The sequence below is a fragment of the Apium graveolens genome, chromosome 10, assembly GCF_009905375.1.
Source record: "Apium graveolens cultivar Ventura chromosome 10, ASM990537v1, whole genome shotgun sequence".
NCBI lineage: Eukaryota > Viridiplantae > Streptophyta > Magnoliopsida > Apiales > Apiaceae > Apium > Apium graveolens.
In genome coordinates this window covers 123,405,003-123,417,835 of record NC_133656.1, presented here as the reverse complement: position 1 = coordinate 123,417,835, position 12,833 = coordinate 123,405,003, and positions in this window count along the sequence as shown.

The following is a 12,833-nucleotide window of genomic DNA, read 5'->3' as shown; positions in this document are numbered from 1 at the left end:
CAGAAACAAAACTGATAGTTATGGCATAATTACAAGGAATAAAGCAAGGTTGGTTGCAAAAGGATATTCTCAACAGGAGGGAATTGATTATGATGAAACATTTGCACCAGTTGCCAGATTGGAAGCCATAAGGATATTTTTGGCTTATGCTGCTCACAAAAAGTTTACTGTCTTTCAAATGGATGTAAAAAGTGCTTTTCTCAATGGAGAATTGGAGGAGGAAGTATATGTTGAACAACCTCCAGGCTTTGTAGATTCCAAATATCCAGATCATGTCTACAGGCTTGATAAAGCACTTTATGGCCTTAAGCAAGCTCCAAGAGCATGGTATGAGACTTTAGCTCAGTTTCTTTTAGAAAGTGGTTTTAACAGAGGAACTATAGATAAAACACTGTTCTACCTCAACCATGGAAAGAACTTACTTCTGGTTCAGATATATGTTGATGATATCATCTTTGGTTCTACAAATGACAGACTTTGCAAGAAGTTTGCCAAACTGATGCAGTCAAGATATTAAATGAGTATGATGGCGGAACTTAGCTATTTTCTGGGCCTTCAAGTCAAGCAGAATGAAGAAGACACCTTTATTTGTCAAACCAAGTACACCAGAAATTTGCTGAAGAAATTTGGAATGCAAGATTGTTCAAGTGCATCCACTCCCATGGCCACTGCAACAAAACTGGATAAGGATACTGGTAAATCAGTAGATATTATTGATTACAGAGGTATGATTGGCTCTCTACTCTATCTAACTTCTAGTAGACCTGATATCATGTATGCTACCTGTCTTTGTGCAAGATTTCAAGCAGATCCAAGAGAACCTCACTTAACAGCTATGAAAAGAATTTTTAAGTATCTTAAAGGAACAGCTGATCTGGGATTGTGGTATCCCAGAGAATCAGATTTTAAACTAATAAATTACTCATATACAGATTTTGCAGGTTGCAAAATTGACAGGAAAAGCACAAGTGGAAGCTGCCAATTTCTTGGAGGCGGATTGGTTTCTTGGTTTAGCAAGAAACAAAAGTTAATTTCCACATCAACTGCAGAAGCAGAGTACATTGCTGCAGGAAGCTGTTGTGCACAGATTCTTTGGATGAAGAATCAGTTACTGGATTATGGGTTAACATATTTTAAAATCCCTATTTACTGTGATAATCAAAGTGATATTGCTATGACAGGTAATCCAGTTCAACACTCAATGACAAAGCACATCAGCATTAGGTACCACTTCATAAGGAAACATGTGGATGAAGGTACAGTGGAATTGCACTTTGTTCCAACAGATCAACAACTAGCAGATATCTTCACAAAACCACTATGTAAAGCTACTTTTACAAGATTGGTAAATGAACTTGGAATGGTTTCAGGTTCTTTCAATAAATCTGCTTAGTTTTGTTCTGATGCATCAGACTTTATGATCAGTATTTACAGAAATTACTCTCTTTGTGTATTTTGTGCTTAATTGAAAATTGCTTAAGTACTGATTGTTGTCTGATGTGAATTTCTAAACTCTGATAGTGAACTGACTGTTTCTGTGACTATTCTATCCTATGAGGATAACTGTGCTAGATGCTGCCTAGTAGTCTTTAACATACTAGAGATCCCATGTTAGAAGTAATTATTTATGTGGAAATCTATTGACACAAGCAAATTCTGATATTGAGCTTAGTTAAGTTTACTTTGTCTATCTTATTACTAAGTCAAAAACTAGAATAATGCTTCTCATTTGTTAAGTTCTAATATTAGTAAATCTGTTGAATGTACTAAGTGCTGATAAACCTCACTTATCAAAAGAAAAAGGAAAAGAAACAAGGAATAAAAATCAGGTACTCCTTTGAGATCTAGAGTAAAAATGTAGAAGGGACGACCCAAGTGCATTGCTGGTATTAAGTAATATGCATCAGAAAAAGCAAAAATAAATATTTTTCTTGGTGACTTTTCACACTCTATGATTACTGGAGAAATACTCTGATAATAGCATAAATTCTGATAAGCAGTCGTAACTCACTTACACTGAGAAGCCACTGTAAAATGGAATTTCAAAAGATGCATAAAATAAGCACAACAACAGTTGAGGTGGACTCATGCATTAACTCATTCAAAAGTAGGCCTCAGAATAATGACAGATTTCAAGTAAAGTTCTTAGTTATGCCTTATTTCTAAGATGTACTGAAGTGAATCAGACTTTACTCTTTGTCTGATATTTTGCTTAATGCACACACTTACACTCCATATGAATGATGAAAATTACTGTGGCGTTCAATGTTGTTTTAGATGAACCGTTTATGTGTCAAATTGCATAAATTCTGAGGACAAGTTCTAATAGAAGTTTTGATGTTTAAGTTCTGAAGAATCAACATCAGAATTTGTGTGAAGAATTATGGAGATAGGCATTCACTTTTTGAGTTAAGAAATCATGTTTTGATGACTGTTAAGTTCTGATATAAGTCTTAGTCTAATATTAAATTCTGATTCTTTACTTGACTTATTTGTGGTTAAAATCTGCAACAGTCTTATTTTAATTCAGAATATGTTTGGGTAGAATATTAACAGTCAATATAATTAGGGTTAGTGGAACACGTACATGCACAGTAATTTTTACTTGTTTCTTGTGCGCATTAAACCCTGTTTTACACTTCCAATAACTGTTTTTCTTCTTCCCAGTCTAGGGAGACGAGGTAGAATTATTTCTACCTGTCCGCATTAAATTATCCTCACGTCTCCTGGAATTCTATTGCCTATATAAACCATCACATCACATCAGCCTACACATCATTTCTTTTCTCACATACTCACTCTCTTTTCCTTCATACCAACACAATCATGGTTAACTACAATATGTTTTTAAACTATGAGACCTTCAACATGGAGTTGAGCTGTGAGGACTAGCAGCAGGAATGGCACGTAACTGTCATTCCTGATGAGATTTGGGACTCGGTTCCCCAGGAGGTTCTCACACACCTCCTGTTCTTTTACATGGACTACCATCGCCATCTGGAGCGATTGGAAGAAGAAAGGCTGGAAGCTCTCCGCCAACAAGAGCGAATCATTCGACTCGCTATTCTTTTTTTAGAGAGTCGGAAGAAGATATAATTTGTTTTCTTCTTCCTGTTTTTCTTCATCGTCAGCTTTGTCCGGCTTCTTAGCCAAGGACAAAAGATGTTGATGTTAGGTTTAGTAGCTTAGGACAGTCTTGTAATGTTCTGATATAAATTTCAATTTCATGAATGTATTCTCTTAATATATTAATGGAATTTTATATTTTTGCAAGATTTTGTCTCTGAGATGTTTTGCAATTCTACTGCATTGTTAAATCTTGATATATCAATATTCTGATGACCATTTTAATTGCTGAGATAAATTAAGTTCTGATTCTGAAATGTCGGTACTTGTTTACTTGATTTATTTTTTGGTCATTCTCACACTTTTTCTTTTTCCAGAAAATGGGTTTTGCAGTAAAAATGATTAAAAAAAATGGGAACAATTTAAATTTTGAATTAAAACTGACTCACCTCAATTAATGGGATTACTTGGTAAGTGGAACAGTTTTTTCCTTGAAAAACTGCATGTGATAAGTAATGATTACTGTTTTCCCGTGCCCATTAACTATTCATTATTGCTGCATGTCTGACAGGTGTCCAACGGTTATTTTTTTTAACCATGTATAATTAAGAGAGAAAGAAGAATATACAATCTTTTATGTACTTTTACACTTTATCTCTCTTTCTTTACTTTTGCTCTCTCTCATCTCCTGACGTTGGTTTTCATACAGACACTTTATCAAACACCTTACAGGCAACCTTAATTTTCAATTTTTCTCATGGCACCTAAGGATTTGATCATAGATTGAGCCAAGTTCGTTCCCAACAACTATGCTGCAATCTTAAACCATGATGAAGCTCCATTTGAGTTGCATTTTGTGCAAGATCTTCTTGCACACAGTGAAATTGGGTATGCATTGACCCAGCCTTCAGTCTTTTCAAGCCAACAAGTTCTGACGTTTTGGCGGACTGGGCATTTTGATAATGGTGGTGCAACTGGTACTCCCAGCATTATTTTTGAAGTCAATGATGATAAGCATGTGGTAACTCCTGGAACAGTTCGCAAGGCTTTACATTTACCAGAAGGCTGCATTTTCTCAACACCGGAGGAACCAGTTCTACAGCAGCTCATGGCCAATTTGGGGTATGAGCAGAGTTTGGCTAAGCTTGGACAGTTGAAACGAGCACATATCAGAAAGGAATGGAGCTTTTTCTTCGACTACATCACTAAAGCCTTCGGGAATAAATGTTCTAACTTTGATGCCATTCCAATAATGAGTCAGCACATCGGGTATGCTATTATTAACCAAACTCAATTTGATTTTGCAAGTGTTGTGCTAGGTTTTATAGGGGATAGGATGACAGAGGATAGGAATGTTGTCTACTTTGCTAGATTCTATCAGCTTATATATAATTTTTGATGTGCTGATGAACCCCAACCTACCACTGACTTATTTCCACCCTTTAAACTTGCAAAACGGGCTTTTAATGACTTGGTAAATGCTGACCTTAAGAAAATGGTGGTTAGACCTTTATAGATTCCTCAGTCTGTAAAACAGATCCTGGTAAATGTTGATCCTCAAACCTATAGATCTGTTTATCCTGATGTTCAATCTACCACCACATCCCAAACACCACACCAACCATCAGAACATACCACACATACATCTATACCTCAACCCTCTCTCAGAACATATCTCAAAACTTATCTCGCATCTTCACAGACAGCTCAACTTTCATCCTCAGCACCTACTGTGAAGCCTTCATCTTCCAAGCCCAAGAGGACAAAGACTGTTCCTCAGACACCACAAAAGAGAAGGAGGATTGTTCCGAGAGATGAGTCAGACAGTGAGGACCAGGTTTCTGCATCAGAACCTGTTGTTAAAGAAGCTGAGAAGGTCCCTTCTCAGAAGGATTTTGGAATTGGGGGATCTAGACTTCTCAAAAGGCTTAGAAGAATGACTTCTTCTGAACCTCCCAAGGAATCCCCACCTTCAAAAAGATACAAGAAACAGAGAGCTAAAAGGCCAGCTTCAGATGATGAAGAAATAGTACCTAAGGAAAGAGATCAGGAATCTCTGATCTCAAAAGAACCAGAATTTGCTGAAGCTACTGTATCTCCCTCTTCATTGTCCCCAACTCAGGAAGCTGCTACAAATAAGGAAAACACACCATCTGTGTCTCCTGTACATGAAATTGTATCTCCTATGAACCCAGGCACAAGTGCTGAAATTGATATTCACAACCTGGTTGTGCCAGAGGTTCTCTACTTAGAAGCTCCAACAAAAATTAATCCATCCACAACACCACTTACTGATGCTAATGAAACTCCAGAATTGTCTGCAACACCTTCTCTGCATCTTGATGTTGATGATCAGAATATAGGTGAGCATCAGGATATGGCTGTTGATCAGAACTTGGCAACAGATCAGCATTTAGAGGATGATGCTGAAGCCTCAATTGCTTCTCATACTGTTGTTTTATCATAAGATGCTGATTATGTCAGTTCTAATGCTTCAAATGCTGATGATACTGGTGATGTTGCTATTAATGCAGATGCTGATGAAGCTGGTCCTTCAGGACATGCATCTCAACAAACTATTCATAAATCAGAACTAGTTAAGATTTGTTACAAGAGCAGCACCAGTACCTTGGAGTGAAACTCCTAGAGGACAGGAGTGGACTAAGGAATGGAACTCATTTACCTTTGTTCCATCTGAAAAGATTCTTGTTGAGCACTTGGCAAAAACTGATGAAATGTTAATTAATGATGATTTCAAGACACAGCTTCGAGTCACTGCAAGGTCTCCATTCAACAACTCATGCAGAGTTACATAAAATTCAGGAAGAATTGCTCAAGCAAGAAACGACTCAGAAAATTGATAAGAAAAAATTCTTCCAACCTACCTTTGACAGAGTTGCTTACATTGAGAAGACCCAAGAGAAGCAACAGTCTCAGATTGATGATATTTTGAAAAAACAAGCTTCTCAGCAATCTCAACTCGATGAAATCCAAGCCTCAGTGGAATTGTTTGTCTCTCTTATCTTACCTGCTGATGCCAAAAAGGGGGAGAAAGTAATTAAGTCCAAATGCAAAACTGTTAAGACACTGAAGGGGAAGGATGATGAAAAAGATGACCAGGGAAACTCTGGAATGGGTGGAGGTCATGGTCAAGGTAGAAGTTTCTCATCAAGAAGAGCTAAAATTACAAGTCAAGGGACAAGTTTTGATGCTGGAAAAAGAATTACTTCTGCTACTGGTAAAAGTATAAGTTCTGATGAACTTTTGGATCTTGATGAAGAAATATCAAGACAGTTATCTTGAAAGAAAATCCAGGATTGGACTTGGAAAGTCTGATGGAAGAAGAAGCTAGACTTAAGTCAGAAAAAGTCAATTCTAAATCTGAAGCTTTTGTTGGTAAAAAGAAACTTCCAAAGGCCAAAGGCATTGTGATAAAAGAAAGAACAAATCCTGAAGCAACCAAGGCTAAATCACAATTGGAGATAGATCCAAGGTCCAAGGGCAAAGAGAAAGTTGGTGAACCTGTCAAGGTTTATGTGCCTCCTGTGGATGAAGAAATTACTGTTGAAGATGCTGATCTTGCTCTGACTTCAAGAAAAATTTCTAAGACAACCTCTGATATGGCTCAAGTTGTTCAGAGTAAAGATATAGTTAGTTTTGATATTTCAAAGAAGCAAGTAACCTCTGACATAGCTCAAGTTAACTTGATATCAGAAGATAATTCAAAGGAAACCTCTGACATTGCTCATGTTAAACCTTCAAAGATACTCCTACCAGGATTTACCAAAGCCAAACAGACTCAACCTTTGAAGACTACTGCAAGTGGTTTTGAAGCAAGAGTGGTTACTGGAAAGGAAGCAAGAGATAAATTTGGATTCGGTAGTGCTGATGAAAGAAGAATACAGAAGACAACCAATTGTCCAACTTCCTTAAGTGAACCAGGTATTGGAGCAACTCCTGAAAGATTGAGTCAACTAGAATCTGTACAGATGGTTTACCATACCTACTTGAGAGAACACATCTTGTTGTACTTCATGACAGATGGTAGGCTTTATCATATAAGGGAAAATGCCATTCCACTGAAGTATTTTGAAGAATTGGAACATGTATTATTCTTACTTCAAGTGAATGATAAAATAACAGAAAGTGCTGCAAACTATTTGAAGAGTCAAATTCAGAAACAGAAAAGGCTTTATTCTGTTAAGTCTGACAGCATATATCTTCCAAAGTACAGAGACCACAAGGGTGATATTGTTGAGATGAAGCCTAACTCTGCTAAGATTATAACTACCTTTCTGGGTTACAAGGCTGTGCAATTCAATCTTGAGTCTGACAAGGCATATTTGATCAGACTGGATCAGGACATAAGGAAAGCTAAAATTAATGATCTCAGGGCTGCAATCTTTCAAACTGGTGAAGATTCTGCAGAACTTGAAGATGTTAAAAGGAGGATGATTGATGAACTCAGATATGTTGAGAGATGTTTGTTAAAGAACTATCTCAGAACAACTCTTGACATCAGAGAGATCAGAAAGTGAAGCCAAGTCAAGATCTACAACTGCTCAAATTCTGATATGTATACAGACTGAATTTGTTATCAGAAGTAAAAGTTAGTAAAGCTTTAAGGACTGTAAGTTGTAGTTATCTAGTCAAATTCTCATGCATTTGTACTTAATGTTTTTGACATCATCAAATATCTGTTAAACTTGTATATTATGCTAATTTACAAGTTGAGGGAGATTGTTAGATATATTTGATAATGTCATGACTAATATGATTTATGTTTAGTTTTTCAGATCGTACTTAAACAGGATAAATCAGTACTTAACTGAAATCAGCACTTATACTGAAGTCAGAACTTAAGTCATCAGTACTTAAGGTTCAGGAGATATTTATCAGAAGATAATATCAGGACTTAAAGGAAATATTCAGATAAGGAAGGCAGCTGATTTACAGGAAGAGAAGATCTAGACAAACGTAAGAAGAGATATGCATGAAGAAGGAATTCCGTGAAGAATGGAATACTTGGAAGAAAAGATATCTGATTGATATATTTTAGGAAGCAGAATTATATTCCATATCAATTAGCGATTATCTTGTAACTGTGTAGTATATAAACACAGATATAAGGTTTACACTATAAGTGTTATCATTATCGAGAAGATTATTCATTATAACCCTAGCAGCTCTCGTGATATTTGTTCACCACTGAGAGAGGATAGTTCCATACTGTAACAGAGTTTATTGTTTTGAATAAAGTGTGTCTTCTGTTACTTGAGTTATTAGAGTTCGATTTGATTATGCTATACACTGTATTCACCCCCCCCCCCCTCTACAGTGTGTGTGACCTAACAGTATCATCGGATAATGCACTTAGCAAATCCTGATCCGGTGGTGTCAGGATCAGTCTCAGCATCAATGGATAAGGCACATTGTCCATCAATGGATAAATAATTCAGTGCATCAATGGATAATGCACACTATCCATCAATGGATACTCAGTTCAATGCATCAACGGATCATGCATAACTAATCCTTACTGTTATACAGATTCAATATTCACATTAAAAAAATATAATAACTCAGTAAATATTTTAATTAAAAATTAAGAAAAATTCCTCAGAGGTCGCCTCGCGTACGCGGGATACCGAGACATTCTCCCAAATCACCCTTCGAGTCGAGTCGTGTCGTGGCGAGGCGAGCGGCGTCACGCGTGTGTGCGCACGCGAGATACACAATAACATCATGCACACTCTCATGCCTTAGTAGTTGGTATACTACTCTTGCACATGGTACTATATAAAGTACTACACCCTTCATTACTTAGTCAATGTGGGAAAACCCACACACTCATTTTAAACTACTAACTTCATCTCAATTTCTATATGAATTACACTAAGAAAATGACTTAGATCTAAATATAAAAGTTTAAGTCCTAATTATAAGGAACAACCTCCAACAATTAATTTTAGGAAATTACATCAAGAACATGTCTAAAATATACCTTAAACTTTCCATTTTCAAAGAAGAATAAATTCTTCAATCAAACATACATTAAGTATCCATTAAGTATTGTTGCATACAATCTATCTCAAAACTCGTTCAGTACAACCTTGTACGAGTTTATACCAAAGTATTGAGTGTAATATAAAAACATAAATGGAAGAGAATACTTGAACTTCGAAAACACAATCTGAAACCTAAGACTTAGTATATACATATGAAATTCTAGGAGGATAATCTAGGAGGAGGTGAGCTATTCTTTCTCACATACTTCTTCTCCCAAACGTGCTTCCGGTTAACAATGTACTTGGTCAATTTTTATGTCAACCTCACGAGGGGAATAATTGAATTTTTGAAAGCAACCATTCGAGCATAAATTGGCTGCACCCCCTCCTGCATTTCTTGCATTTGAATTCTCTTGATAAAGTTTCCAAATCTCCTGTCGATCATATACAAAATTAAAATTTTGTGTATATAAAGTTGGTGAAAAAATATGCGAACAAGCAGATAGATAGTACAACATATATGGATCTGAAAACTGCTATAGAGAGCACATCTCGTTGAATTGGTAAGAAATTGAACATCAGGTGATATATAAATTATTAATCTGAACATTAACTTGAAAATGAGTCGGGGTAATATGACCTCAAAAGAATTGAAATAGACCACTAATTTGAAACAAAAAGACTATCACAAGGTATATTTGTATCTATACTATTGAAATGAATAGGGGCATAATTAGGAATTTAGATTAGGGGGACCGGATAATATTCGGGGGACCACACTAAATTATTTTGTATTTTTACGAAATTTTACACTAAAATTTCTGCGAATTTTGAAAGTTGGCTGGGACGGGAATCCCTTCGATCCGCGTAGGATATGAGGCAAGGTAACTAAAATGTATAATTAACAAAAATATTTATGATATATGTAGCTGCCACCAATTAGTTGATAGATAGGACTATTTGGCAAATATTTTTAGATGAACCTCAAAAATGATCTTGAATATTTTACCTATTAATTGTATTAAATTAAGACATAAAGAATTTCTGACAACAAATAATCAGGAGAAGGTATAGATACCTAACGAAGAAGTCTTAATCAAACTTCATATTTTATAACCGGGTAATCCTTTGAAAATATGAGGAACGCAGTCATGTCATCGAAGTGGAGATTGGTCTCTTCATCTGTAAGACTAACACCGCTTAAAAGTACTGGCAGTTCATCTTCTTGAATTGGGTCCCTCTCTTGATGTTTGATCATACTCCCAGCTCCACTGGTACTCCCCACTTTATAATTTAGAGATCTTCTAACGTTTATTTCCATTCTCGGAACAATATTACATCAGTCAGACAGGGAACCTTGTCCCCAATTCCACCCGGAAAAATATGGAGCACATCTCGATCTTCTGTAAATGGGTACCTCGCCTAATGTTTGATCATGCTCCCAGCTCCACTAGTACTCCCCACTTCATAATTTAGAGATCTTCTCATGTATCTTTCCATTCTCGGACCAACTACTTGATGAAATTATAAAAACAAAGGTTGATATGTAAAAATATGGAGTGTCTCCATGGACTACACTGTGTTCTCTCTGCTTATTATTCTAACAGAGTACATACAAATATTTAAAGGATGGACCAACTATTGAGTTAGCTAAAATCATGCAACTACTTCCTACAAATACTCTAACACCCCCACTTATTCAGAACTCTTCCTAATATTACTGAAACAAACAAATGACATATTCTACCTGCTACGTGGTTTACATGATTCAGCAGTAACACAAATAAATAAAACTTAATACAAATATTATTATCTAAAAACAAGTTTTAGATTAAATCCCAACAATCTCCCCCTTAATCTAAACTTGTTTATGTATATTCTTAACATAGCCCGTACGGCATGCCTTGAACTGAAACAGCTTCTTCATGCCCGTATGGCAAATACATTGATTCAGCCTGTGTGGCCTTTCTGTGCCCATATGGCACCACTGATCACAGCTCCTTTTGTCTTCCTTGTTTTCCCGTCTAGCAATTTATTTCCTACCCATATGGCATCCATTTCACAACCCTTATGGCTATTATTCACAAGCCCGTATGGCTTGTCTTTGTTGGCCCATATGGCCTCTACATCAATGTCGGTTTGTCGTCATGAAGTTGTGCTAGATTTGCTTCTTGACAGTGTTCTTTCTTTCGTCGAGGTTTGTCACACTCTCCCTCAACCATCGTCCTGAGCAACAAATGCTTCAGCTTCTTTCTCTAATTTTAACTTCTCCTGGACAGTGCAAAAATAGAATAGAATATTAGCCCCATATGCATCCCATACTGCACATGATGATACCTCCCACTTGCTATACTGCACCTCATCTTCTCAGCTCGAGATGCTTCTTGAATATCACATATTGCTTGATGTCATTGAATATGAAAAATAAAAACGTAATGCTTAATATGTGTATACATATATAGATGTGTAAAAATATCAACCCACAAACCATTGATCATGAGGCTCGGATACCATGATGAAATTATAAAAACAAAGATTGATATGTAAAAATATGGAGTGTCTCCATGGACTACATTGTGTTCTCTCTGCTTATTATTCTAACCGAGTACATACAAATATTTAAAGGATGGACCAACTATTGAGTTAGCTAAAATCATGCAACTACTTCCTACAAATACTCTAACACCCCCACTTATTCAGAACTCTTCCTAATATTACTGAAACAAACAAATGACATATTCTACCTGCTACGTGGTTTACATGATTCAGCAGTAACACAAATAAATAAAACTTAATACAAATATTATTATCTAAAAACAAGTTTTAGATTAAATCCCAACAATCTCCCCCTTAATCTAAACTTGTTTATGTATATTCTTAACATAGCCCGTACGGCATGCCTTGAACTGAAACAACTTCTTCATGCCCGTATGGCAAATACATTGATTCAGCCTGTGTGGCCTTTCTGTGCCCATATGGCACCACTGATCACAGCTCCTTTTGTCTTCCTTGTTTTCCCGTCTAGCAATTTATTTCCTACCCATATGGCATCCATTTCACAACCCTTATGGCTATTATTCACAAGCCCGTATGGCTTGTCTTTGTTGGCCCATATAGCCTCTACATCAATGTCGGTTCGTCGTCATGAAGTTGTGCTAGATTTGCTTCTTGACAGTGTTCTTTCTTTCGTCGAGGTTTGTCACACTCTCCCTCAACCATCGTCCTGAGCAACAAACGCTTCAGCTTCTTTCTCTAATTTTAACTTCTCCTGGACAGTGCAAAAATAGAATAGAATATTAGCCCCATATGCATCCCATACTGCACTTGATGATACCTCCCACTTGCTATACTGCACCTCATCTTCTCAGCTCGAGATGCTTCTTGAATATCACATATTGCTTGATGTCATTGAATATGAAAAATAAAAACGTAATGCTTAATATGTATATATATATAGATGTGTAAAAATATCAACCCACAAACCATTGATCATGAGGCTCGGATACCATGATGAAATTATAAAAACAAAGATTGATATGTAAAAATATAGAGTGTCTCCATGGACTACATTGTGTTCTCTCTGCTTATTATTCTAACCGAGTACATACAAATATTTAAAGGATGGACCAACTATTGAGTTAGCTAAAATCATGCAACTACTTCCTACAAATACTCTAACACCCCCACTTATTCAGAACTCTTCCTAATATTACTAAAACAAACAAATGACATATTCTACCTGCTACGTGGTTTACATGA